A 26,187-nucleotide genomic window follows, 5' to 3' on the forward strand; every position below is an offset into this window, starting at 1 on the left:
ATTCACAAAGTTAAAGCCCATTCAAAGACAGAGCCCAAGTGGGAGGGCAACCAAAAGGCAGACAAGCTGGCCAAACAGGGGACCAGGGAAGGAGTATTCTACGATCCGTACAAAGCAGGTCCGGTAGCAGCAATCCAGGATAAGGGAGGCACACAGTGGGTAGCTTTGGCCCCGGACTTAAAGCAGGTCCAAGCCCAGGATCCCGTCCTTAAGGCCGTCTTGGTAAAGAGAGAGAATGGGGAGTTCATAGAAGGTCCGTTCGGGGCCGCGGACATTAGTATCAAAGAGGGGATGCTTTTCAAAGGGGACCGGTGGGTAGTCCCAGCACAGCGCTGAGAGGAGTTTCTCCAGTTGGCCCATGGGGGCCCGGAAGCGGGACACCCAGGGCCGGAAACTACCTGGCAAAGGGTAGAGGAGGCAGGGTGGTGGCCCCAGCTCAGGGAGGATGTCCGAGTTGTCTGTGCGCACTGTTTGGTGTGCGCAGCCAATAACCCCGATCTGCAGCGCAGGAAAGCCCCCAGAGGACACACCAGGAGGGTAGAGGGGCCGTGGCGGCCCCTGCAGGTCGATTTCATCGGACCACTGCCCACCACTAAAGCAGGCAACAAGTACTGTTTAGTCCTGGTGGACGTATTTTCCAAGTGGTTGGAAGCCTTCCCCTGCCGAGCAGCCACGGCACTTGCAACAGCTAGAATCCTGGTGAGGGAAGTGTTCTCCTGGTGGGGGCTGCCACAGGTCATGGAGTCCGACCAAGGGAGCCATTTTACAGGGCAGGTAATGCAGGCCACCTTAAAACTCTTGGGAATACAAGGGAAGTGGCATGTGGCTCACAACCCCCAGTCATCGGGGATTGTGGAGCGCATGAACCGGACACTGAAAGAAAGACTGAGGAAAGAGATAAGCCCGTTCCCACAGAGATGGGATGAGGTCTTGCCTCTAATCTTAATGGGTGTCCGGGCCAGCCCCTCCAGAAGCACAGGGTACTCCCCACACGAGCTTATGACCGGGAGGATTATGCGCACCCCAACCCATGTGTTGGCACCGGTCCTCACCGAAGCGCAGGTCAGGGAGGTAAAACGGGACAGATTTGTCCAGAATCTGTACGAGAAATTGAAACGGATTCACTGGCAGGCAGCCAGTAACCTGGGGAGCCAGCACCAGGAAAATTGGCTGCTGTTAGAGCCCCAGAGAACCCACGAGTGGGAGGTGGGAGACCAAGTAATGGTCCGTAATTACGCCCGAGTAGGGGCGTTCGAGCCGCTGTACATGGGGCCTTATAATATCGTGGATAAAGCAAGCCCCATGGTATATGCAGTAAAACTCTCGAAACGCACAAAATGGTTTAATGTAAACCTGTTCAAGTTGTTTAACCCTGAGGAGGGGGAAATAAAGGCCAAGAGGCACCAGGGCACCAGGGCACAGTCATGAGCCTGGTGGACGCGGGTCTTCCTCCCATGGTGTGGGACGATAATGACCCGGAGAATGGGGCGGTAAGGAGGAGCAGTCGGGTCCCACGGCCTAGGGTGCCATGGACGCCTCCCTACTCGCCGACCGTGAGCCGCAAGAGGCCCCGACGGGAGAGGTCTTAAATGGGATGCCTGTTAATGCGGCAGCGAACACTGTAAATATTTTGTGAATAACCAAAACCAGATCCATGGAGGAAAACCCTCTCATGGAGCGGAACTGTTTTGCTTTTGTTTTGACAGGGAACAAAAGGAGATCGGAGGAACAAAGGGATATGGGTATCGTACTTCTATTCCTAATGATGATCGGGACTGGCATCATGGAAAGAGGAGATACCGAGGTGTCCTTCCTCTACGGCTGCACAGGAGGGAACGGGCCTACTGTGACACGGGGGGTGGGACAGGGGACACGGACAATGGACAATGCACAGCTGCAGATGCAGGTCAACACTTTAAGGGACCAGCTGCGAAAGATACTGGGGGAGGGTAACGAGCTAGAGGGGTCGGAGTTACGGGAGGACCAGGCTATGACGATACATTTACAGGAAGTCATAACCGAGCTGGAGGCACATGCTCAGACGATCAATAGTTCGAACAGGGAGGATCAGAATGCCTCAGCGCAGGCAGCAAAAAACGATGCGTGTGTGTTGTATGGTGCGTGGCTGCTGAACGAAGGGTGCAGTAATTTGGAGGACCTACAGCAAGGTCGCGTCCCTTCGTGGTTCAGCAACCGGTATCTCACTGCGCTCAGCCCGTACGAAAATTTAATGAGCCCGTGCCAACTCCGACTGGCCTCAGAGTCATACCCAGTCCCAGTTGACTGTGGCCAGTCCAACCACACTGTAATGGGGATTGTACTCCGGATGTCAGTAATGGGTGGGTCACCGCGGCCGGCACCGGTATACCGAGTAGAAAATATTGGCATCCTAAGGGACGGGGTGCATGTGCGACATCACAGGGCCCCACCGTTTGTTGTAAAGTGGGAGCACGCCATGACCGGCACTGACCTCAATGGATGCCAGAGCAGGGGCGCGCACGTGGTGTTGTGTACCCAGCACTTGAATGCGTTTAATCGGCCGGTGTGCGGGTTTGAATCAGAGGGTGTGGAGCCCATTAATTGCACCATGGAGGTGATGGCCCAAAGCCACATTCCACCCCAGGTAGCATATGCGGGCAGAGGGATGTACTGCATCACGACAAGCATGGACCAGTACCAGGTACACAACGACACTTGGTGCCTGGTCACCGATAAGACTTTCTGTTTCAAACCCCGCACAGAAGTTCAGGTGGCTCAAGCGCGCATCATTCCCATTCCAGAGCCCACCACGGTACACCTCACAGTGAATGGCATGGTACAGCACCTGCAGCAATACGTAACATGGTTCGGGTATGAAATTCCTCCTCTGCCCGAACACCTCACAAAATTAATAAAGAAAATTGAACTCTCCCAAAAGCATTTCTATACCCTTGAGCAACGGAACAGGGAAACGGGGAATGAGATAAAAGAACTGGTTTCTCCGCCATGGTGGAACATCGGTCTGAATATCGAGATTCCCCCATGGATTCGTGTGATTTCTCATGTGATTGTAGTAGTGCAATGTGTGTTAGTGTTTTACCTTCTCCGGTTATCACGTAGGAAGTGAAGTAAAACACTCCGAAACCAGTGGCAAGCTTTGATTAAAGAATAGCCCGGAGTTGACTGTCTGTTTGTATATACACCTGTAACTGTGATGTGATTTGTTGTATAAAGTGTGAGATACAGGACCCTGGGGTAAAATTTGATGTACGGTTTGGTTGGGATATACAGTGCGCCTCCCACAGCGGAAGACGACAGAACTTTTGATGATATTTCTGTTTGGGAAAGGTTGAAATATCAAAGGGCTGCCTGTAGCAGTCGGCGCAAACTTCATGGATTTTTAACCCCTATTAAAAACTGGACAGGCTGTTTGGGGGTGGGGGGGGTGGTGGCGGGGGCGGGGGGGGGGAGCAGTGAAAAACCACTCAAGCTGGAGATGCCTCATTCGTATGGAAACAAACTGTACCTGGGGACAATGGCCCGAGGGGCCCACTCCCAATTCTTGATTAACAAGGCTGACGACTCATTGTTCTAGTCAAGATGAACTCATTAAGTTAATCGGCAGGAAGATCGAAAAGAGATCAAAAACCATTTCAAACCATTCAAGAGATTGAAAACCATTCCCCTAGGCCATGTGTCCATTAATACCACAGGCTGCGGTATGTGTATTGGAGGGGTATAAAAGAGAGCAGTTTGGATAGCTCTCTCTCTCTCTCTCTCTCCTGCCCTCCACACAACGGAACATCAAGGGGAGCAGAGCCTTGTTCTTTCAACCGAGACGGACTTCGACTGAGGCTGGGACTTGCATGCCGCAAGGCCGGTACGGAACCAGGTAGCCGAGATGTACGGGAGAAAGCTGCAAGCAAGATCAAAAGGGGCAATCTAGGTGAGCATTGCCAAGCCTACACACCCACAAGATCACTTAGCTGTGTGAGGGGGTGCCTGTATGTTCCTACCAAACCAGAGGGGGTTTAGCGTTGGAAGGGTCCTGTGATAGTTTAGTTCACGGGAGGGTGTTTTTAGGCCGTGGTAAGTCAGCATGGCAGGGGCTTGTTGGACAAGTCAGGGTTGTACTGTTTCAAACTGTACTGTTGTGTTCACACTGCTCATACTGTATGCGAGTGGAGTGGTTTTTGTTAACCTTAATAAACACTGTACGGGTGAGCCCGAAAACGCTGTCCATGTTCAAATTTGTCCTCAATCCCTATCGTCCAGAACTTGTAGTAAGGGGGTTTGCGTGCTCGCTACGGGCGGGGCGAAACCACTTACAATAATTGGTGATTGCGGCAGGGGCCATAGGAAATTGGCCACCGCAAAAACCGGTTACACCAGCTATTCACCAATCAGCTTCTTCCCTTGTGTTGACATCACTTTAGATTTTTTTTTACCTTGCTCCCTGATGCTTGCGCTCTCTCCGGGCTCTCGGGCCTACCTTTATCTCCGGCCGCTCCTCTCACTGTCCCGCAGGTCCGCCCTCGGGCCTATTAACTTAGAGTCCTTGGGTTCTGTGGCTCCACTCCTCCTTTTCAGTTAGACGTCTCAACTGCCTTCCTCCTCTCCACCGAATTCCTGCTGTCACCAAATTCTTCCACTCTGCTTGCGATCCACTCCGATTGCGTTCACCCATCTCTGTCTGCAAGCTCTGTGTTCAAGCCATGGTGTTTTTTCAAGTATACCTAAATGCATTTCAAACTTGGCACTCATTCCACTGCCCATGGTGAGAAGCTTATTGCATACAGCTGTGGAATTATGCTGTATAGAAGCTTTATTAAAAGATGAATATCGATAGCCAAAGGAACCTTCCTGGACCAAAAATGACCACCCCAGATGGTTATTAAGAAAAGTAATGAGAAATGCAAATGTTATAAATCCAAAACAGTAACTCATAAGAGAGCAAACAGGTTGCGGGATCTGCATGTACCATCCATCACAGTGGTACTTCAGTATTATAAACTCTTATGATTAAAAGCCTTTCATTACAACAAATGTTTCCCTGGTTCTGCCAGAAGTACTATTTACAGGCTATAGAGATGCTTGAACAGTGATAAGAACTACTTTGCCCATCCTCATGAATTTGCAAAAGTGAAGCTTGATTGTAATAAGGATAACAGTGTATGGTTCTGCACTCAGTATATGCAAAGACCACTTAAGCAGCAAATTAACTGCCTTTTTCTCACCTTCTCAAAAGCTAATCTGTTGACTGCTCATTCAGGCAGGCTAGTTTAACACCTCATTATTCACCGCTAGCCTATAGCCAGAGTAATATCATATTTTTAAATTTAATGAGCTTGTTTTAGTAGTGCAAATATTAACTGGATTTTTTTCATTAGTTTTTGCATCAGAATATTATTTGTTACATACTCTCAGAATCATGCAATTGTAGAGAATTAGCTCATTGCTGTGAGGTTATATTTATATACTGTAAAAACAATGTGCCCCCTAAACTGCACGCGTGCGCGGCCGCGCAGTAATCTGCAAGTAATCTACCGCACAGGCCACTCAAAAGCTTTTCCATTGGACATACAGCGCATGCGCAGAAATTTAAAGGGACTGTGCATTGAAATAAACAGCCCACGCAAAACAAAGTGCAGCTTAGAGAGAAAATTATGTGCAACTGAAGAGTCTTTTATATTATAAGCCAGTTCTTCTGAGAGCAACCCAAAAGCATCACGCTCCCGAATTTACTCTCAAATCTTTACAATAGAATCACATGGAATCCACAGCACAGAAACAGGCCATTCTGCCCAACTGGTCTGCGTCAGTGTTTATACAATACACAAGCCTCCTCCCACTCTAATTACCCCTTCCCACCTTGCCCCCATATCCCCCTGTTCCCATTCCCCTCATGTATGCTTCAAGCCTCCCCTTAAATGCAGTAACACTATCTGCTTTAACCACCCCATAGAGGCAGCGGGTTCCACATTCTCATTGCTCTCTGTGTAAAGAACTGCCTCCTAAATTCTTCATTTGATCTCTTAGCGGCTATCTTATATTTATGCCCCCTTGTTCTGGACTCACCCACAAGTGGATGCAGTAAACCCCTTCATAATTTTAAAAGGCCTTTTAAAGAAGGTCTCCCTCAGACCAGATCTGAGATCTCTAAAAAAACAAATTGCGCTCACCAAGTGCTGAGGGGTGGAGTAAGATCTCCATCATTCCTTCTGAAAACTGGGACATCATCTGGCTGAACTGACCTGATGAAAACATCCCTTTAATTGATTGTCAGAAGTGACTATGCCCCTTTAAGCTGCAGCAAGTCTTTAAGAGCTGTGTGAACTAATGAAGTACCGCATAACTTTCAACTGAATAAAGGCCGCAGATGAAAATCAGGGCTACTAAATCCAAGAGGTTTAATGATACTGTAACTATTGAAAACATAAAAGCAATTAAGAGAGCTGGATAAAACTACCCACTGTATACTGTAATTCTGTCAATCTGGGGATGGGGTTTCTGAGGGCCTGGCCCTGGTGTGGAAGGGGTGGGTGGGGGAAGTTCGTGGCAGGGAGGGCCTAAACTTTCCTTGTGATGCTCTTCCTGACGCCACAAAAACTTACCTTGAATGGCTTCTCCTGCTTCGGATCCCCTTTTGACACACCTTCACCCGACGTGGAAGCCACAGGTGGCTTCCTCACTCAGGCCAGAGTTAAAATTTGCATTTGGGGCACAATTACATCATTGGATCCCGATCTGCATATTTAAAGAAATACCCTGCCGGCTTTAGCCGCCTCTCCCAGCTGTGCCACTAAAAATCAGCAACAGCGGGACCCGGAAACAGGCGGGCGCCTCATTACTCAATGCAAATTGGGGTCCTGTTACATAATTAAGACATCAACGCGATTTTAACTGGGCGGGTCGGATGTCCCGCCCATCGGCAAACACTGTGACTAAATCCTAATGGGATTGGCTTCATAAGCTGACTGACATGACTGGTAGTTGGATTTAAAGGCGCACTCACCTGAAGACCCTCAGATCATTATCTGTGTGCTATTCCTGGGCAGTTCAAATGCTCGAATTTGACTTCTTTCTGATTGTTTTCCCGCTTACCCTGATTAAACTCTCTCTGCTTTTCTTGAGTGCTATTTTTGCTTCATTCTTTTGGGTGGAGGAACAGTCGGAGGAAGAGGAGCAGCAACAGCAGCGGCTCAACAACCACGATGAGCTGCAGGTGAGGTGGGGTTGCTCACAGAAGACCTCATCCAGCCCAAAAGTTCCATAGGCCAAGGGTCTGGATATCTCTGAAAAGTAATGTATCAGGAGGCTGCCCTTCACTAAGCAGACTGCTGCTGATCTATGCAGCCTCCTACAGAAGGAGCTGCTGCCTGCTGGACCAAGGCTAATTCTTTGCCAGTGGTTGAGAAAGTCACCACCACCTTCAACTTTTTCACCTCAGGCTCCTTCCAGGTTGCTACAGGGGACATCCCCATGTGTCTCCCAGCCTGCAATGCACAGCTGCTTCAAGCAAGTCATCGATGCCCTCTTTGACAAAGCAAACCAACACATTACTTTCCCAATAGATGCCAACAGCCAGAATGATTGGGTCGATTAGGCTTATATTCGCTAGAGTTTAGAAGAATGAGAGGGGATCTCATTGAAACTTGTAAAATTCTAACAGATGCAGGAAGGATGTTCCTGATGGCCGGGGAGTCCAGAACCAGGGGTCACAGTCTAAGGATAAGGGGTAAGCCATTTAGGACTGAGATGAGGAGGAATTTCTTCACCCAGAGAGTGATGAACCTGTGGAATTCTCTACCACAGAAGACAGTTGAGGCCAATTCATTAAATATATTCAAGAAGGAGTTAGATATATTTCTTAAGGCTAAGGGGATCAAGGGATATGGGGTGAAAGCAGGGACAGGGTACTGAATTTGGATGATCAGCCATGATCGCATTGAATGGCGGAGCAGGCTCGAGGGGCCGAATGGCCTACTCCTGCTCCTATCTTCTATGGTCCTATGTTTCTATGAGAGACCTGTGGGATTTGCAACAGGGGTTGGCTTCCCTTGTGTCCAGGGCATAATGGACTGCACTCTTGTAGCTATTGGGTCAGCAGAAGACGAGCCAGGAGCTTATGTGAACAGGAAGGGCTGCCACACCATCAATGTACAACTGGTCTGTGGTCACCGCAGAAGGATAATGCACATGTTTTGCATTCATCTCTACAAACCCACCCAAAACTCACCCAAATTTAAAATCGGGGCCTTCATTCTGAGAGGTTGGTAATGGAGCAGCCCATTACTGCATTCACATTAACCTCCTGGCTAAGGGAAGGTATCTGAAGACCACAGTACTCTGAAAATTTGCATGATCTTTAAGAATACATTCTTGTGCATTGAGAAAAAAGGAGTTCTATTAATACCTTTCTCACTATTTTGTTGTCTGCCCGTATTTGGATTTATGTGATGTTATGAGAAGCTGCTAATGAATGCAGATGCAATATTACCTGTCAACACAGTATCGCAGTCTATATATCCTAACAGAGAAAATGTGAAAGTGAAGTAAAAAAAAATCTTGCCTCAAGAACATAAAACACAATAAGACAAAAAATTATTAAAATGAGGGTCTATTACGTGCCATAAGATGTGAAGAATGAAAAAAGTCACAGATAATCAGAGTTCCACATAGGATGGATGACTCTGCATTACCAAAAGAAAATTGCAATATGGGAAAATTTGCTTACACTAGGGATCTACATATATCAAAGCTGGATGTAAATGGGTTTCACTGCTTATCAAAGCACACAGCAAACCAACAAAACAATTGCAAAAAAGACTCAAATCAGCAGAAAAGCTGCACTTCAGCCCATTTATACACAGAGGAAGAGATCAGTAGACAGATACATAGCTCAAATTAGCATTTAATTGAAAAGCTGTCATTAACTGCAAACAGAATCATTGTTGCACATTCCACACATTTTCAGACATAGAAACATAATTAGGTCAGAAGAAAATATCAGCCAATCCACTCTCCTCTAATTTTTTTAACGTTATTTAACTAATTTTTACATTCCGTCACCGATGCAAGAGCATCAAAAAAAAAATTATCTTGAGATTTCTCACCGCCTCTCCTGGAGATGCTGATTCATTTTTTATTATTATATATGCTGATTCATGCTTTGGGCACGGTTCCATATGGGCCAATTACCACGCTGCTAAGGAACCATTATTCATATAAACCTTGGCAGTGAGTGTTGGCATGTTTTTCAATCATGTGAGGCAGAACTCAGTGGATAATGGTCAGAAAGGGGAGTCCTCCCCAATGCAGGGGTGCTGAGGCTATTGTATTAAGCCAACTGTTGTCCAGCTGAGATCACCTAACTCAGCACAGATGATAGATTGGAACCCGCGAACCTGGTCTGTACGACTCATTTCCACACTGGCTAGTGCAATTACCAATGGAGCCATGTGGGAGCTCAATGTTTTATTACTGATGTGATTGTTATTTAATATACTTTGGGCTAGAAATTCAGTTGGTTGCGCCAGCCGTTAGCGCCTTAGGAGGAGTAGATGTCGAGCGCTAGGCGCTTAGCGCCCGGGCGCAGCGCGATCTGCGCCTCGCCCCAACTTCAGTACACATTTAGCGCCGGCGCAAAGTCTTTGCGCGCGCTCAGCTGCGCGCGCAGATCATGACGTCATTTCCTCGTGCAACGCCCTTTGTGCGCCCCCAACCGGAACTTCAGTCGCGTCGGCCCATTGTGCGCCTGGCGGCCCTAGCGACTGTTGAGTGGAACGGTGCTCAGCCGATGTGGGCCGCGGGGAGCGCAAATTAAAGGGCACTTCACCTGCACTATAAAAGGCTGCCATTTTGCAGCACTCATTCTTGTGATACGGATCTTTGGAGAGAGACCAAGGTAGAGAGCTTACTGCTTTGGCCCAACACTAGGACAGGTACTTCTGGCTTCAGGCCACAGCTTTGAAATTGTCTTTGCCTTCATTCATATCTCATTGTTTGCCAGCATATTATGGGGGCTGCAATGGGTGTCAACGCTGGCTTTCACAATTACATCCAAAGGGCTCACAGACGCCATGAGAGAGTGCGAGCCCTGGCTAGACGGAGAGGGGGCAACAGGCGTCGCCAAGGGAGGCCTTACCCACCCAGGGTCTACCGCCAGCAGTTCTCCTATCTCAACATGTCTGACGACCAGTGTGTTAGGAGGCTGCGATTCCGAAGGGAGGTGGTCACAGAGATCTGCCAGCTGCTTCGGAGAGATCTGCAGCCACAGCTGAGGTGCAGGACGTCTCTGTCGGTGGCAGTGAAGGTGACGGTGGCTCTCAACTTCTATGCCACCGGCTCCTTCCAATCCGCTGCTGGGGACATTGCTAACATCTCCCAGTTCGCCGTGCATTGCTGCATCCGCCAGGTGACCAATGCCCTTTTCAGAAGGAGACGTCAGTTCATCTCCTTCCCCATGACCCTGGACAAGCAGCAACAGCGTGCAATGGGATTTGGAAGAATAGCGGGCTTCTCCATGGTGCAGGGCGCCATTGACTGCACGCATGTGGCTTTGTGGGCACCTGTGGAGAATGCCGAGGATTACCGCAACCGGAAGGGCTACCATTCCCTCAACGTACAGCTGGTGTGTGACCACAGGCAGCTCATCCTAGCTGTCAATGCCCGCTTTCCAGGCAGCAGCCACGATGCCTTCATCCTGCGACAGACTACTGTGGCTGACATGTTCCAGGCACAGCCTCACCCATGAGGATGGCTTATCGGGGACAAAGGCTATCCTTTGTGTACCTGGCTCATGACCCCGCTCCGCGCACCCAGGACCCCTGCTGAAGAGGCATACAACGAGAGCCATCAAGCGACCAGGAACATCATCAAACAAACAATCGGCGTCCTGAAGCAACGGCTCCGCTGCCTGGATCGTTCCGGCGGAGCCCTGCAGTATTCTCCGGAGCGAGTCTCCCATTTTGTGGTCGTTTGCTGCATGCTGCACAACCTGGCTATCCGCAGGACTCAGGCACTGCCACCACAGATTGGAGCACCACCTCAGGAGGAGGAGCAGGAGGAGCAGGAGGAGGAGGACCAGCACAGGAGGGAGGCACAAGGTCCAAGGGCCGCCCGTCGGTGGCTTATTGAACGTAGGTTCTAGGCCCCCTCTCAGGGAATGGCTTGTGCCAATGAAAGAACATGAATGCAGCCGCTCCGCAAGCCCTCAGCCGGTCAAGGCAACAAAAACTTCAAAGTTCAAACATGGACAATCTGATTAAAGAAAATTGTTTATTCCACAAACTCTGTGCCCTTCCCACATGACAAACAGAAACAGAAAAAAAAAACCAAAAACAGTCAGACACATAACTCGCTCCCACAACCTGGAGAGGATTAACAGAACAGTGAAACAAAAATGACCGTCATCCTCGGCCTTCATAAAAACAAACACAACATCCTCGGCCTTCATAAAAACAACACATTTGCCCACACCTTCTACTTTTTGGCCCACGAGGGCGATGCCTTGCGCATGCTTGTGCGGCCCCTGTCCGCCCTGCTGCTCCTCCTCAATTGGAGCCCAGTGGCTGCAGCAAGGCTAGGGGAAGGCTCCTGAGGGGCACATGGCGAGACAGCAGATGCCCTTGGGGGTCGGCCTGCACGAGCTCTGGCCCTCGAGGGGCCGGCTGGTGACTGCTGCAGCTGTGGCTGGGCGGCATCAATGTGTCCAGCAGCTGGTGGCAGCTGCACTGGTGGAGTGGCAGTGTCGGCTGCAGGAATGGGGGCAAGCTGGCTGATGGCAGGCGCTCACTGGTCACCTGATACAGTGGCAGTCGCCCGGGCCAGCACTGCAGCATGCGCAGCAAACTGCTGAAGGACAGCCCGCTGGGCTGCTGCAGGGCGGCGGTTGCCCTGGCGATGCCTGGCTGATGCAGCCAGTGTGGCACCAGTTAGTGCCCGTGTTGCCCTGGTCTGTGACCGCATAAGACCAGCCAGTGACTGGACGGCACGACAGAGCACTTGGGTACTCGCCGACTGTGCTGCCCCGAATTCCTCGAGACTCCTGGCCTGTGCTGCCCCGAATTCCTCCACACTCCGAGCCAGTGACTGTATGGAGTCAGGCATCCGTGCCACTACCCCCATGAGCTCCGAGTCAACGGCCATTTCCTCTAGGAGGCGCACCTCCTCTGCGCTGACCGTCGCAGGACTGGAGGCCGCATTCACCCTCTGGGGAGAAGGCCACCGAGCTTCCCCACCCCTCCCGCGTTGCTGCAGGCCGCTGGGCCCAGGAACTTCACTCTCCTGCGACCCTTCCCCCAGGCTCCCCTCCAGGGAAGACGTGTCCTCTACATCGCCATGGGCTGCCGCGGCTGAGGGTGCCACTGATGGGCCAGCTACCTCTTCCTCCTCCTCCTCCTCCTCTTCTGAGGGGCTGTCACTGGCAGCTTCAAGGCCCGCCTCCTCACCTGGCGTATCACCATCTGAAAGCAGGAAGGCACAAGAGTAGCTTTAGAGTGAGGACAGGGCGTCAGCGAGGGAGGCATGAGTGGTGCCATTCACCGCATTGGTCGGACAGTGGCAAAGGATGTTGATCTGATGCGCAAGTGGAACGAGAGAGGTACAAAAGGTGATGTCCTTACCATTGGTGCCCAGAACAGGGTCGGCATCTCCAGTGGCAACGGGGCCAATCACACGGACTCCCATAATGCGCTCCACGCGCTGGTCTAGGTCGGTGAGCTCTTGGTGCTGAGGTCGGCCTCCACCGGTCGCAATCTGGCTACGCCTGTTGTTAGCCAGCTTGGCCTGCAAGAGAAAGGACGGCCTCTAAGTACGGTGTGTAGCCCTGATCTGGTCTGCACTGCCTCCCATGGTCGAATAACTTGGACATTGTGTAGCCCTGATCTTGTCTGCACTGCCTCCCATGGTCGAATAGCTTGGACAGTGTGTAGCCCTGATCTTGTCTGCACTGCCTCCCATGGTCGAATAGCTTGGACAGTGTGTAGCCCTCATCTTGTCTGCACTGCCTCCCATGGTAGAATAGCTTGGACATTGTGTAGCCCTGATCTTGTCTGCACTGCCTCCCATGGTCGAATAGCTTGGACAGTGTGTAAAGTGCAGAATGTGCAATTGATGTTCATGCCAGTCCCATAGCTGCTGGATGAGGGCTGGCCATTAGGGCTTTCAGGTCCCTTTGTCCAGGTGCACATGCAAGGATGAGGAGGACACTGGAAAGGGTACTCACCCTGACAATCCGAGTGAGGTCGTTGAACTTTTTCCTGCATTGTACAGGATTCCTGGCAACCACACTGTTGGATGTCACCCTGTTGGAGACCTCCCTCTAGGCTTTGCGGTAGATGCTGGGCACCGGCTTCTTGCCACTGTCAGGGAACAAAACATGGCGTCTTCGCTCCACTGCGCTAACCAGCAGCCTCAGGTCACCTTCGCTAAAGCGCAGCGCTCTCTCCCGGGCCTTCTGCATCGTCCTGGGCGGTGAAGAGTTGCAGCAGCAGTGCTCAGGCCTAGGTGGAGGGCTGCAGTGTCCAGGGCGTGGCAGCCGAACAAATCGACCCTTCCCCCTTTAAGAGATGGCCGGCGCCAGCGTGTCTGCCATCAATGAAGAAATCACCGCACCTGCGCTGCGCCCGGCCTCGGCGGTATAGCTCAGCACCGCCGGCTTAGCGCCTAAAGATAGTCGTGCATTGCCAGTTTTAGCGCTGCAGCAACCTCTTAGGGCGATGCTACTGAATATCGGCGAAGTGGCCTCGACTTTGCGCCGGGCGCAAACTTCAGCGGCCGCCCGACTTTACCGCCCCAAAAGTGGCTATACTGAATTTCTAGGCCTTTGTCTATAATTCAAATGGTAAATTGGTGTGATCTTTAAAGATACAATGTTGTGCTACTAATAATCCCATGGAAGTATGCAAATTGTATTAATTTTGTCAAATCTTTGAAACATAATGCTAAGAAAATCAGAATTTTACATGGTTAAAGTTGCATTAAATGAAATCCAGTCCTCTCTGATGGCTCATTCATTCTCACGCACCTCTCACATACATGTCACAGTGAAAGAGGAGGTAGTGGAAATGCTGGATGAGATAAAAATTGATAAAGGAGGTACAAGAAAGGCTGTCTGTACTTAAAGTTGATAGGTCACCAGGACCGGATGGGATGCATCCTAGGATGCTGAGGGACGTTAAGGAGGAAATCGCAGAAGTACTGGCCATAATCTTCCAATCCTCCTTAGATACAGGGGTGGTGCCAGAGGACTGGAGAATTGCAAATGTTACACCCTTGTTCAAAAAAGAATGTAAGGATAAACCCAGCAATTACAGGCCAGTCAGTTTAACCTCGGTGGTCGGGAAGCTTTTAAAAATGATAATTGTAGTGTATGTACCTTTAAGAGGAACTATGTTTTTTTGAGGCCCCTGTGTACTGTAGTACCGGTAGTGACCACTCGGGTATATAAGCCTGTATAGCGTCTTGTATAGTTAGTTCACCTCCAGACTTTGTTCAGTAAACACTTGTTAAATCAACTCCTGCATTCCGTGTCTCCATTAACACACGGATTCAACAGTGGCGACGAGTTAGAAACGAACTTACCTGCAATTCGGCAGCACCTCAAGGAGATCGATTCCTCAGACAAAGGTAGAAGAAAGAAAAAACAAACTGTGGTTTCACCAGCTAAACGGGCTGGTGGCAGGTAGTGCACTGATCCTTCCTTGGCGGCGGGCTGGGGCTCGATCGGGTGGCTCTGCAGCGGGGCCGGGCAGCGAGTCGGAAAGCAGAAGCAAACAGAGTCAGAGGGTGGAGCACTCAGGAGACGGCCGGCGCTGCAAAGCAGGTCGGCGTTCAGACCGAGCAGAGGGAGGGGAAGTCCCAGAGGGTCCGACGGGAACGATTCTCCAAGTGACGGAGAAACTGTTTAAAATATATGTGCAAATAAAAAAAAATTTTAAAAATAGAAATACCGCGAAAAGCTGCAGGTCGCAACGGGAACCGCGGAGAACAGCGTTGGCAGCAGCGGCAGCGGCGGGAAAGCGCGGGAGGCGCCATCTTGACTCGGCAGGGAAGAAGGAAAAGCGCGGGAGGCACCATTTTTGATTTTCAGGATGCCTAAGACTGGCAATATTACTGTTTTTGATAGTAATACAGAGGATTGGACCACATATGTGGAAAGAGTGGAGGTATATTGCAAGGCGAATGAAGTAGCGGATGATAAAAAGGCATCGGTACTTCTCAATCTGATAGGCGCAAGGACATACGGGCTGTTACGAAACTTGATCACTCCATTTATTGATTAATAAATTACTATCATAAATTTTTACCGAACTTGTCAACGGTTCTGCACCCTCTTAACGCACTGCTACAAACGGGAGTAATTTGGAAATGGAGCGAAGACTGTAAACGTGCCTTCCATAAATGCAAAGGCTTGATCACGTCCAAGGAAGTGTTGGCTCATTACAACCCATCACTGCCAATCAGACTAGCGTGCGATGCATCCCCTTACGGTGTGGGAGCGGTATTATCACATAGATTCCCTGATGGCTCGGAGCGGCCGATAGCTTTTGCGTCACGCTCATTGAACTCAGCTGAGCGTAACTATGCCCAGATTGACAGGGAGGCACTCAGCCTGGTGTGGGGGGTGAAGAAATTCAACCATTACCTACACGGACAAAAATTTACCTTGTTGACTGACCATCAACCCCTCGTCTCCATATTCAACCCTAAAAAGGGCGTTCCCATTATGACAGCGCAAAGGATACAGAGGTGGTCCCTTTTCCTAGGGGCACACCAATATGACATAGAATACAAAGGAACAAAACAGCATGGGAATGCTGACGGGTTATCGCGCCTACCGTTGCCAACGGTAGAAGAGGCGCCTACAGTGGACCCAGTGGAGATGTTCCACTCGACCATAGTGGAATGTCTACCAGTGACAAATTCTACCATTGAAAAGGAAACGAGAAATGACCCGACTCTCTCACGAGTCTACGATTTAACGGTGAAGGGATGGCCAGCACATGGCGAACCACTGTTGTCAGCATTCTCGCAAAGAAGAGAACAGCTGTCAGTGTGCCGAGGAACCTTGATGTGTGGATCCAGAGTGGTGATTCCACCCAAACTCCAGGATAAAGTGCTAAAGGAGCTTCACGAGGGGCATCTGGGTGGAGTGAAAATGAAGAACTTAGCCAGAGCGTTTGTGTGGTGGCCAGGTATCGATGGAGACATCGAAGAAATGACCAAGAGCTGTCTAGGATGTCAGAAGGTCCAAAACGCCCCACCACAAGCCCCTCTACATCCATGGGAGTGGCCCTCATCTCCATGGCAAAGGGTACATATCGACTTTGCTGGTCCATTTATGGACTCAATGTTCTTAATCGCGGTGGATGCACACTCCAAGTGGCCGGAGGTAAGTCCACCTCGGAAAAAACCATCACAGTATTAAGGACCATATTCGCCAGGAATGGGCTGCCTGAACAGATCTGTTCTGATAATGGACCGCAATTTGTATCCGAAGAATTCAGGAAGTTCTTAAAAAACAATGGGCCTCTCTAAACTTATTAGCTCGTGGCACTGGTAGCAATCCAGAGATTACTACCTTTGAGGTCCTACTTTTCAATTTAGCTCCTAACTCCCTAAATTCAGCTTGTAGGACCTCCTCCCTCTTTTTACCTACATCGTTGGTACCTACATGTACCACGACAACTGGCTGATCCCCCTCCCCCTTCAGAATGCTCTGCACCCGCTCCGAGACATCCTTGACCCTTGCACCAGGGAGGCAACATACCATCTTGGAGTCTCGGTCTCGGCCACAGAAACTCCTATCTATCCCCCTTACAATTGAATCCCCTATCACTATAGCCCTATCCCTCTTTTTTCCGCCCTTCTGTGCAGCAGAGCCAGTCATGGTGCCCTGAACCTGGCTGCTGGTGCCTTCCACTGATAAGTCATCTCCCCCAACAGTACCCAAAATGGTAAACCTGTTTTGGAGGGAGATGACCGCAGGCGACTCCTGCACTACCTTCCTGCCTTTACCCTGCCTTTTGGTCACCCATTTACTGTCTGAGCTAGCCTTTACCTGCGGTGTGACCAACTCACTGAATGTGCTATCCACAAGATCCTCAGCATCGCGTATGCTCCAGAGTGAGTCCATTCGCAGCTCCAGCGCCGCCATGCGGTCCGCTAGGAGCTGCAGCTGGACACACTTCCTGCACACATAGTTGTCAGGGACAGTGTCCCTGATTTCCCACATGGCACAGGAGGAGCATGGCACGGGTCCGAGCTGCCCTTCCATGACTTAACCCTTGCAATACCCTTTTATTTACTACGATTTAGCTTAATTATTGAATTCTACTTAGAATAAGTTTGTGAAAGTACTCACCAACCAGTCACCTACCTGTTTTCTGGTGTTGTATTTTCACTGCCGCCTCCTGTCCTGGAACCTTTTCCACCTAGGTTAGGCTCCTGAAATAAAATAAATTGAACCTACCTTTTCAACTTCCCCTAACCTCTAAAAGGTTAGAGGAGGTGGAAGGGTGGGAGACACTACACTGTAGTGTTTCGGGTTTAGCAACAGCTCCACCTATATAAGAGTTACTGGCCTCCTGCTCTCCTGATTGCACCAGCTGTGAAAGAAAAAGCCCGCGAAAGGTGAGCTTTTAAGCTCTCCCGCCTCGGGCTGCTTCCGCGCAGGTCCGCTGCTCCTCCGGTCTCGGGGCTGTGGGCCTCGGTGCCTCTGACTGCTCCCTCTCAAGCCTTTAAGCTCTCCCGCCTCGGGCTGCTTCCGCGCAGGTCCGCTGCTCCTCCGGTCTCGGGGCTGTGGGCCTCGGTGCCTCTGACTGCTCCCTCTCAAGCCTTTAAGCTCTCCCGCCTCGGGCTGCTTCCGCGCAGGTCCGCTGCTCCTCCGGTCTCGGGGCTGTGGGCCTCGGTGCCTCTGACTGCTCCCTCTCAAGCCTTTAAGCTCTCCCGCCTCGGGCTGCTTCCGCGCAGGTCCGCTGCTCCTCCGGTCTCGGGGCTGTGGGCCTCGGTGCCTCTGACTGCTCCCTCTCAAGCCTTTAAGCTCTCCCGCCTCGGGCTGCTTCCGCGCAGGTCCGCTGCTCCTCCGGTCTCGGGGCTGTGGGCCTCGGTGCCTCTGACTGCTCCCTCTCAAGCCTTTAAGCTCTCCCGCCTCGGGCTGCTTCCGCGCAGGTCCGCTGCTCCTCCGGTCTCGGGGCTGTGGGCCTCGGTGCCTCTGACTGCTCCCTCTCAAGCCTTTAAGCTCTCCCGCCTCGGGCTGCTTCCGCGCAGGTCCGCTGCTCCTCCGGTCTCGGGGCTGTGGGCCTCGGTGCCTCTGACTGCTCCCTCTCAAGCCTTTAAGCTCTCCCGCCTCGGGCTGCTTCCGCGCAGGTCCGCTGCTCCTCCGGTCTCGGGGCTGTGGGCCTCTCTAAACAGACCGGAAGATTGGGGGCAATACAGGATACAGCAAAAGAGGACAAAGGGATTAATCAGGAAGGGGAAAATAGAATACGAAAGTAAACTTGCAGCAAACATAAAGACAGACTGCAAAAGCTTTTATCGGTATATCAGGAGGAAAAGACTGGTAAAATCCCAAGTCGGTCCCTTGCAGTCCGATTCGGGAGAATATATAATGGAGAATAAGGAAATGGCAGACCAATTAAACTCATACTTTGGTTCTGTATTCACAAAGGAGGACACAAATAACCTCCCAGGAATATCGGCAAACATAGGGACTAATGAGAGGGAGGAGCTGACAGAAATTAGTATCTCTAGGGATATGGTGTTGGGTAAGTTGAGGGGACTGAAGGCCGACAAATCCCCGGGGCCTGATAAACTACATCCTAGGGTACTTAAGGAGGTGGCCCTGGAGATAGCAGATGCTCTAAGGATCATCTTCCGGAACTCCATTGACTCGGGAACAGTACCCGTGGATTGGAGGGTAGCTAATGTTACCCCAATATTTAAAAAGGGGGGTAGAGAGAAAGCAGGGAATTATAGACCAGTAAGCCTTACATCGGTTGTGGGCAAAATGCTAGAGTCCATTATTAAGGATAAAATAGCGGAGCACTTGACAAATGGGGAAAGGATCGGACAGAGTCAACATGGATTTACAAAGGGTAAATCGTGTTTGACTAATCTGCTGGAATTTTTTGAGGAAGTAACTGGTAAAATAGATGGGGGAGAGCCAGTGGATGTGGTGTACCTTGACTTCCAGAAAGCCTTCGATAAGGTTCCACACAAAAGATTATCATGCAAAATTAAGGCTCATGGGATTGGGGGCAAAGTATTAACGTGGATAGAGAACTGGCTGGCGGATAGAAAACAGAGAGTTGGAATAAACGGCTCGTTTTCGGAGTGGCAGGCAGTGACCAGCGGGGTGCCGCAAGGATCTGTCCTGGGACCCCAGCTGTTCACAATATATATAAATGATCTGGATCAGGGAATTGGATGCAATATTTCCAAATTCGCTGACGACACTAAACTAGGAGGAGGGGTGGGCTCTGATGAGGATGTCAGGAGGCTACAGTGCGATTTGGACAGGTTGGGGGAATGGGCAGATACGTGGCAGATGCACTATAATGTGGATAAATGCGAGGTTATCCACTTTGGGGGTAAAAACAGGAGGGTAGATTATTATCTAAATGGCAATAGATTGGGAGATGGGGAAGTGCAGAGGGACCTGGGTGTTCTTGTGCACCAGTCACTGAAGGAGAGCATGCAGGTGCAACAGGCGATCAAGAAGGCAAATGGTATGTTGGCCTTCATATCAAGGGGGTTCGAGTATAGGAATAGGGATACCTTACTACAGCTGTACAAGGTGCTGGTGAGACCGCATCTGGAGTATTGTGTACAGTTTTGGTCGCCCCATCTGCGGAAGGATGTTCTTGCCATGGAAAGAGTGCAACGGCGATTCACCAGGCTGATACCTGGAATGGCGGGAATGACCTACGAAGAGAGATTAAATAGTTTGGGCTTGTACTCACTGGAGTTTAGAAGATTGAGAGGGGATCTCATCGAAACATATAAAATTATGGCAGGCCTGGACAGGCTGAATTCAGAGAGAATGTTTCCAATGGCCGGGGAGCACAGAACCAGGGGCCACAGTCTAAAAATAGCGGGCAAATCATTTAAAACAGAGATGAGGAAGAATTTCTTCACTCAAAGAGTGGTGAGCCTGTGGAATTCCCTGCCACAGAGGGCTGTGAAGGCTAATTCAATAAATATTTTCAAGAGAGAATTGGATATATTTCTGAAGGCTAAGGGGATTAAGGGTTACGGAGAAAAGGCGGGGACGGGGTACTGAACTGGTAAGATCAGCTATGATCTCAGACGAAGATCAGCCATGATCTCATTGAATGGCGGAGCAGGCTCGAAGGGCCGAATGGCCTACTCCTGTTCCTATCTCTATGTTTTCTATGTTAAGCACTACACGTCCGCCCCATACCATCCCGCCACCAATGGATTAGCTGAAAGGTTTCTCCAGACCTTCAAGAAGGCCATAAAGGCCATGGGTAATGAAGACATAAATCTACAACATAAGGTAGATAACTTCTTGTTTGCATACAGGAATGCAACACATGTGGTTACAAACCAAACCCCGCCATGATGTTTTTCAATAGAAGACTAAGATGCCGGCTGGATTTGATCAAGCCAAACATCAGAAGGGACGTAGAGAACCGACAATTTCAAAGCATGAATGAAAGGCCAACTAGAACCTTCCAGATAGGTCAACAAGTTTTGGCCCGGGACTACCGTACCGAGAAATGGCAGCCTGGAACTATTTGCACACGACTAGGACCGCTAATGCATACCGTGGACATTGGAGAAAGCATAATAAGGCGCCATGCTGACCAGATCATAGAGTCATCCGAAAAGGGACAACCTACACCACAACTCTATATGCCTAGTGATGAAGCAGAGATACCCATAGTATCTACCTCCGATCACGTGATACTGGAACCAGATGAACCCGACACTGGCATTCAAGCCGAATCGACCTTGCCAAAAGAACCTACTACACCACCGAAACCTACTACACCACCGAGGCATTATCCGGACCGAGTCAAGAAGCCTCCAGAGAGACTGAATTTGTAATTGATTAACTTCAGCAAATGTGTAGATTACTGTTCTTGTAAAAATGTTATTTAATGATTACTTAAAATGTTATGTACTATTTATCTAAAAGGGGAGGAATTGTAGTGTATGTACCTTTAAGAGGAACTATGTTTTTTTGAGGCCCCTGTGTACTGTAGTACACTTGGGTATATAAGCCTGTATAGCGTCTTGTATAGTTAGTTCACCTCCAGACTTTGTTCAGTAAACACTTGTTAAATCAACTCCTGCATTCCATGTCTCCATTAACACATGGATTCAACAATAATCAGAGACAAAGTTAACAGTCACTTGGACAAGTGTGGATTAATTAATGAAAGCCAGCACCAATTTGTTAAAGGCAAATTGGCCCAGAAATTCAGTTGGCTGCGCCAGCCGTTAGCGCCTTAAGAGGAATAGATCTCGAGCGCTAGGTGCTTAGCGCCCGGGCGCAGCGCGATCTGCGCCTTGCCCCAACTTCAGTAGACATTTAGCGCCGGCGCAAAGTCTTTGCGTGTGCTCAGCTGCGCGCGCAGATCATGACGTCATTTCCTCGTGCAACGCCCTTTGTGCGCCCCAAACCGGAACTTCAGTCGCGCCGCCCCATTGTGCGCCTGGCGGCCCTAACGACTGTGGAGTGGAACGGTGCACAGCCGAAGCGGGCCGCTGGGAGCGCAAATTAAAGGGCACTTACCCTGCACTATAAAGGGCAGCCATTTTGCAGCAATCACTCTTGTGCAACTGATTTTTGGAGAGAGACCAAGGAAGGGAGCTTACTGCTTTGGCCCAACACTGGGACAGGTATTTTTGGCTTCAGGCCACAGCTTTGCAATTCGCCTTCACTGATATCTCATTGTTTGCCAGCATATTATGGGGGCTGCATGGGGTGCCAACGCTGAGTTTCAGCATTATGTCGGAAGGGCTCGCAGACACTGTGTGAGAGGGGCAGCCCTGGCTAGGCGCAGAGGGGGCAACAGGCGTCGGCAACGTGGGCCTTACCCACTCAGGCAATACCGCCAGCAGGTCTCCTATCTCACCATGACTGGCGCGCAACGTGTTAGGAGGCTGCGATTCAGAAGGGAGGTGGTTGCAGAGATCTGCCAGCTGCTTCACAGAGATCTGCGTCCACAGCTGAGGTGCAGGACGTCTCTGTCGGTGGAAGTGAAGGTGACAGTGGCTCTGAACTTCTATGCCACCGGCTCCTTCCAATCAGCTGCTGGGGACATTGCTAACATATCCCAGTTCGCCATGCATTGCTGCATCCACCAGGTCACCAATGCCTTTTTCAGAAGAAGACGCCAATTCATCTCCTTCCCCATGACACTGGAGAGGCAGCAGCAGCGTGCAGTGGGATTTGCAAGAATCGCGGACTTCCCCATGGTGCAGGGCGCCATTGACTGCACGCATGTGGCTTTGCGGGCACCTCTGGACCATCCCGAGGATTACCGCAACCGGAAGGGCTACCATTCCCTCAACGTACAGCTGGTGTGTGACCACAGGCAGCGCATCCTGGCTGTCAATGCCCGCTTTCCAGGCAGCAGCCACGATGCCTTTATCCTGCGACAGACTACTGTGGCTGACATGTTCCAGGCACAGCCTCACCCAAGAGGATGGCTTATCGGGGACAAAGGCTATCCTTTGTGTACCTGGCTCATGACCCCGCTCCGCGCGCCCAGGACCCCTGCTGAAGAGGCATACAATGAGAGCCATCAAGCGACGAGGAACATCATCGAACAAACAATTGGCGTCCTCAAGCAACGGTTCCGCTGCCTGGATCGTTCCGGCGGATCTCTGCAGTATTCGCCAGAGCGAGTCTCCCATTTCGTGGTCGTTTGCTGCATGCTGCACAACCTGGCTATCCGCAGGACTCAGGCACTGCCACCTCACGCTGGAGCACCACCTCAGGAGGAGGAGCATGAGGAGGAGGAGGAGGAGGAGGAGGAGTACCAGGCCAGGAGGGAGGCACAAGGTCCAAGGGCCGCCCATGGACGGCTTATTGAACGTCACTTCTAGGCCCCCCTGTCAGGGAATGGCTTGTGCCAATGAAAGAACATGAATGCAGCCGCTCCGCAAGCCCTCAGCCGCTTAAGCCAACAAACACTTCAAAGATCAAACATGGACAATCTGAATAAATAAAATGCTTTATTGAACAAACTCAAGGCCCTTCCCACATGAAACCCAAACACAGACAACACCCCCAAAAAACAGTCACACACATGACTCACTCCCACAACCTGGGGAGGAATAACAAAACATTTAAACAAAAATGGCCTTCATCCTAGGCCTTAACGAAACAACCATCCCCAGAAACAAAACAACCATCCCCAGAAACAAAACAACCATCCCCATATAAAAAAACATTTGTCCACACCCTCTACTTTGTGGCCCGCGAGGGCGATTCCTTGTCCAGCCTTTTGCGGCCCCTGGCTGCCCTGCTGCTCCTCCTCAAACTGTGCCCAGTGGCTGCTGCAAGGCTGGGGGAAGGCTCCTGAGGGGCACATGTCGTCACGGCAGATGCCCTTGGGGGTCGGCCTAGATGAGGTCTGGGCCTCGAGGGGCCGGCTGGTGAATGCTGCAGCTGTGGCTGGGCAGCATCCGTCGGACCAGCATCTCCTGGCAGCTCCACTGGGGGAGTGACAGTGGCAGCTGGAGGAATGGGGGCAAGCTGGCGGATGGCAGGCGGCCGCTGGTCAAGTGACACACTGGCACTCGGCCGGGCCCACACTGCAGCATGCGCTGCAATGTGCCGAACGACAGACCGCTGTGCTGCTACAGCGCGGCGGGTGTCATGGCGATGCCTGGCTGACGCAGCGAGTGTGGCAGCAGTGAGTGCCCGTGCTGCCCTGGTCTGGGACCGCATCAGAGCACCCAGTGACTGCACGGCACCACTGATCACCTGCCCACTCGCTTCGTGAGCTGCCCCGAATTCCGCCCAACTCGCTGCCTGTGCTGCCCCGAATTCGGCCCGACTCGCTGCCTGTGCTGCCCCGAATTCGGCCCGACTCGCGGCCTGTGCTGCCCCGAATTGCTCCAAACTCCTGGCCTGTGAGGCCCCGAAATCGGCCACACTATGAGCCAGGGACTCGATGGCCTCAGGCATCCGTGCCACAACCCCCATGAGCTCGGTGTGCCGGCGCTACGAGTCCACGGACATTTGATCGAGGAGGCGCACGTCCTCGGAGTTGATCGTCGCCGGACTGGAGGCCGGTCTCTCCCTCTGGGGAGAAGGCCGCCGAGCTGCCCGACCCTTCCCGCGTTGCTGGATGCCACTGGGCCCAGCAACTGCACTCCCCTCCGACCCTTCCCCCCTCTGGGAAGAAGGCCGCTGAGCAACCGCACACCTCCTGCATTGCTGCACGCCACTGGTCCCACGAGCGACACTCCCCTCCGACACTTCCCCCAGGCTCTCCTCCAGGGAAGACGTGTCCCCTGCATTGGCATCCCCTGGCGCGGGTGAGGGTTCCCCTGATGGGCCGCCTTCCTCTTCCTCCTCCTCCTCCTCCTCTTCCGAGGGGCTGTCACTGGCAGCTTCAGGGACCTCCTCCTCACCATCTGAAAGCAGGAAGGGACAAGAGTAGCTTTAGATTGAGGAGAGGGCGTCAGCGAGGGAGGCATGAGTGGTGGCATTCAGCGCATTGGTCGGACAGTGGCAAAGGATGTAGATCTGATGCGCCAATGGGACGAGAGAGGTCCAAAAGGTGATGTCCTTACCATTGGTGCCCAGAACAGGGTCGGCATCTCCACTGGCAACGGGCCCAATCACCCGGGCTCCCATGAGGCGACCCACGCGCTCTTCCAGGGCAGTGAGCTGCTGGATCTGGGGACCGCCTCCCCCCGGTCTCAGTCCGGCTCTTCTGATTGTGGGCCAGCTTGGCCTGCAAGAGAAAGGACGGCCTCTAAGTACAGTGTGTAGCCCTGATCTGGTGTGCACTGCCTCCCATGGTCGAATAGCTTGACCAGTGTGTAGCCCTGATCTGGTGTGCACTGCCTCCCATGGTCGAATAGCTTGGCCAGTGTGTAGCCCTGATCTGGTGTGCACTGCCTCCCATGGTCGAATAGCTTGGCCAGTGTGTAGCCCTGATCTGGTGTGCACTGCCTCCCATGGTCGAATAGCTTGGCCAGTGTGGAAAGTGCAGAATGTGCAATTGATGTTCATGCCAGTCCCATAGCTGCTGGATGAGGGCTGGCCATTAGGGCTTTCAGGTCCCTTTGCCCATAATGTGAGGTGCACATGCAAGGATGAGGAGGACACTGGAAAGGGTACTCACCCTGACAATCCTGGTGAGGTCATTGAATTTTTTTCTGCATTGGACAGTTCCTGGGGACCTCACTGTTGGCTGTGACCCTGATGGCGACCTCCCTCCAGGCTTTCCTGTAGACGCAGGTCGCAGGCTTCTTCCCACTGTCCGGGAACAGGAGTTTGCGTCTCGTCTCCAAAGCCCCAACCAGCACCTTCAAATCATGGCCAGAGAAGCGCTGCGCACGTTCACGGGCCTTCTGCATCTTTCCCAGCGCTATTTCTGTCCAGCAGCAGTGTTTAGGCCTAGCTGGAGGGCTGCAGTGTCCAGGGCGTGGCAGCAGACCAACTCGACCCTTCCCCCTTTAAGAGCTGGCCGGCGCCAGGGTGTCTGCTGTCAATCAAGAAATGACCGCACCTGCGCTGCGCCCGGCCTCGGCGGTATTGCTCAGCACCGCCGGCTTAGCGCCTAAAGATAGTCGTGCATCGCCAGTTTTAGCGCTCCAGCAAACTCTTAGGGCGAAGCTACTGAATATCGGCGAAGTGGCCTCGACTTTGCGCCGGGCGCAAACTTTTGCGGCCGCCCGACTTTACCGCACCAAAAGTGGCTATACTGAATTTCTAGGCCATTGTGTTTAACTAATTTGATTGAGTTTTTTGATGAGGTAACAGAGAGGGTTGATAAGGGCAATGCGGTTGATGTGGTGTCTATGGACTTCCAAAAGGCATTTGATAAAGTGCCACGTAATAGGCTTGCCAGCAAAGTTGAAGCCCATGGAATAAAAGGGACAGTGGCAGCGTGGATACGAAATTGGCTAAGCAACAGGAAACAGAGAGTAATGCTGAACGGTTGTTTTTTAGACTGGAGGAAGGTATACAGTGGTGTTCCCCAGGGA

The sequence above is a fragment of the Somniosus microcephalus genome, chromosome 18 (assembly GCF_052327205.1).
Source record: "Somniosus microcephalus isolate GS21.2 chromosome 18, FLI_Smic_1.0, whole genome shotgun sequence".
Classification (NCBI taxonomy): Eukaryota; Metazoa; Chordata; class Chondrichthyes; order Squaliformes; family Somniosidae; genus Somniosus; species Somniosus microcephalus.